Source organism: Polyodon spathula, unplaced genomic scaffold, assembly GCF_017654505.1.
Source record: "Polyodon spathula isolate WHYD16114869_AA unplaced genomic scaffold, ASM1765450v1 scaffolds_2948, whole genome shotgun sequence".
NCBI lineage: Eukaryota > Metazoa > Chordata > Actinopteri > Acipenseriformes > Polyodontidae > Polyodon > Polyodon spathula.
This window is the reverse complement of record NW_024474413.1, coordinates 1-3,119: the sequence shown is the minus strand read 5'-3', so window position 1 is coordinate 3,119 and position 3,119 is coordinate 1. Positions and strand designations below refer to the sequence as shown.

Sequence of the window (3,119 nt, the reverse complement as noted above, 5' to 3'; positions counted from 1 at the left end):
GGTGAACTGCAGGGATTGTAGGCTGCAGGTCAATTGATTGAAGACATTGAGAAACACTTTAGTATTGCAACATATTCTACCAGGGAGTGTTTTCATAGTTCTGGACAGACTGGAGAAAACCCTTTGAAATGTGCCCCTTGGTGTCTTCATTAAGCCTGTAACAGCTATCCAAATCAAGTGATATTCTCAGAGGAACAGAAACCATTACAGTAAATGTGACACAAACATGAATATAAAGTGAAGTATTAAATCTAATAAACCCATTCTCTGTTTTTCTTTTTCTTTGGAACAGCTTACTGTTGTAAGTATTTTATTTAATGATTGTACATTAACATGTAGAAATGAGTTGTATGTGTTTTAAATTGTATTTAATGGGGTGTGTTTATTTCATTTACAGATTATAGCATCTGTGCTCGTGGTAAGTGTGAGGCTGATATTTTAATAAAGAGGATATGGGTTTAGAATGCAGAGCTACAGTGGGGGTCTGTGCCACCCAGACCAAAAGCCTCAAATGTGTGCAACACAAGGAAGGAGTGTGTGTGCTGCAAGAGTGCTAGAATGTGACTGTGCACTACAATACAAAACACATGTACTGTGCGCTTCACAAGAAATGAATACATGTTAACAATGGGGCCTCCTGCAGCTGATGCTGACAATATGGAATGGGGTATTATTGTATAACAGTATGAATGAGCTGCTCTTAATAAGAAATGCAATCTTTATTTAATAAATACTCTCATAGTGAGGTGTTCTGTATACTGTGGGAGAGGATATAAAGAAGGAGCACTGTCTCTGGATTTTGCCAATAATAGAAATGTGCAAATAGAGATACACTCCTTTGAAATCTATAGCTCTCTAATACACTACTGAGGCCCCATTCTTGTATAAAGCAGCCACTGCAGTGACTTCAAATGGACTGAGCTCAATATATAACTTTTATCTTTGCCAGTAAGGTACAGATGCTACTATGGTAAGTAAATGGATTCTAGTTTATTTCTTTTTTATTAATGAGTCTTTTAGCAGTCGCTTTTCTCCAAAGTGACTTTGAGACTAGGGGGTGTGCTGTGCATCAAAAACTGTTGCTGCAGAGTCACTTTCAATAGGAGCCCAGGTTTACGTTTTGACTTGCTCAGAGTCACACACAGTGAGGGAGTGGCTGAGCCGGGATGTGAACCTCCTGGTATCAAGCCCTTCTTTAACCAAAGCGCCACTGTCCCTGAGTAGCTCAGGGGTTTCAGTTCTGGGCTACAGTGTGGAAGTCAATGGGTTTAAGAAGCTCTGTGTTAAAAATAGACTCTTCCTAATTCCCTTTTCTTTTTTTGTGTAGCTCATCACTATCACTACTATTTCTACTACCGTCATGGGTACCACTGCCATCGCTGTGAGTATGCCTTATTATTACTGCACACATTGGCTGTGGGATATAGTAGAACAATCTGAAATAGAAAACCAAGTGTCATTCCATATCAGTTTAGAACATGTGCTTGAGCAGGTCCAATATGGATGGAGCTCCAAGAGAGACACAGAATTGTTGGAATAAGTTTTATAACAGATGCCGTCCATCATAATCCTTCAATTGGAAATATCAAGATGAGTTTATGATTCATCTTTCAGCTGCATTGTCTCAAACTATTGATCGATTGAGTTCATTCGTAACTTATTGGAAAGGGAAAGTCTAACCTGTCTCCTGCAATCCAGAAATGTTACTTCAGCTCATTACATGTGTGTGATCTTATATCGGAGTAACCAACTCCACTCATAATCACAGCCAATCTGATGACTGGGGTTGCTGCTGTTGTATGGTGTGTGGACAGTAGGTCTCTGTGGGAGCTCATTATGTCAGGGTTGGCATTGAGTTGAGAAGAAGGGTCCACTCAACTCAATCTCCTGTGAAACTTTTGTCATTTTAGTGAAACAAAATCTAAAAGCAGGGACCAAACAGAGGAGCTTTGATCCAGGATTGCTCTGAATAAAACCTCAGAAACATGTTTGAACTAGTATAGAGGGTTTGCGTGTCTTTTATTGATAGGATTGTATTGCGAGGTTGTGGCGGCTCCACAGTCTAGCAGTTGATTCCATACCCTTTGGGATTGTGAAATTGCATGCATGAATTACACAAAGCTTTTCTCAAATTGCTCATTCAAATGAGTGCAATACATAGAGTGTGGAGGATGCTATCTACACATGGGAGGGAGTTCAACTCTGCAGCTCAGTGTGACACTGATTGTCTATATTATTAGACAGTGCTGACCATTACCACCCCACAATCTCATTCCCTAGCTGTGCAATGCTCTGTAGTGTATGGATCACAACAATAGCTTTTCTGCCCAGGTTGCTGATCATGTCTTCAATTGGTTTCAGACTGGCGTACCTACCGCTGCAGGCAATGCCAGCACTACTGAGAAGCAGCAGCACCCAGGGGTCACAGTGCTGGGGTTTACCTGACAGCAGACCTACAAGCAAAGCTTAAACACACCAGCAACCTGCTTTTGTAGCATCGCTGCACCCTTTCTGTTCTGGTCCCTCTCCCCACACTCAGCTACAGCACCTGTACTCATTTCTATCAGGACATTCACAGTTTGATTCAAACAGCTGCTCCCTGCTGTGCATTTGGTCAATCTCTTCAAGGATATATAATAGAGACAACATTATTTTTCTATTGGCTGATACCCTACCTCTTATGAAGCAGGTCTTTACATTGTATGGAAAGTTGTCCTTGTTTAACATGTAGTCTCAGATTCTAAGTGAGATCACATGCTCTCACATGTTTGAATAGAAACACAGCTGCACATGGGAACATATAGAAACCATTCCTCAGAGAGCGTGCTTGATTGATCTGCCCCAGCTCATAATCACTCCACCCAGTCAGGCTTGACCAGTACACTCCTTTCTTCTCCCAGTTCCACCCTGTGATGTCAAAAGTGTCCAGTGACAGGCCTTGTTCACAGACTGACAAAAACATTGTGTTTATATAGAGATTTTCTTCATCTTTCAATTATTTTAAAATCTCTTTATTTGCATTCATGACAACAAATGCTCAAACTGCTGACCAGTATAAACAAAAACAACAACACTGTCTGCTGTTACATGAAACTGGGAAGAAGCAATAAAGCTATTAG

General features: G+C 40.8%; 1 long non-coding RNA gene across 1 annotated transcript; it reads left to right on the top strand.

Moving 5' to 3' along the window:
• The first annotated feature begins 369 nt into the window (after window positions 1-369).
• Window positions 370-3,106, top strand: LOC121311101. The gene is made up of 4 exons (XR_005949101.1): window positions 370-418; window positions 950-970; window positions 1,328-1,381; window positions 2,362-3,106. It is a non-coding gene; the product is annotated as an uncharacterized LOC121311101 (long non-coding RNA).
• Window positions 3,107-3,119: the final 13 nt, after the last annotated feature.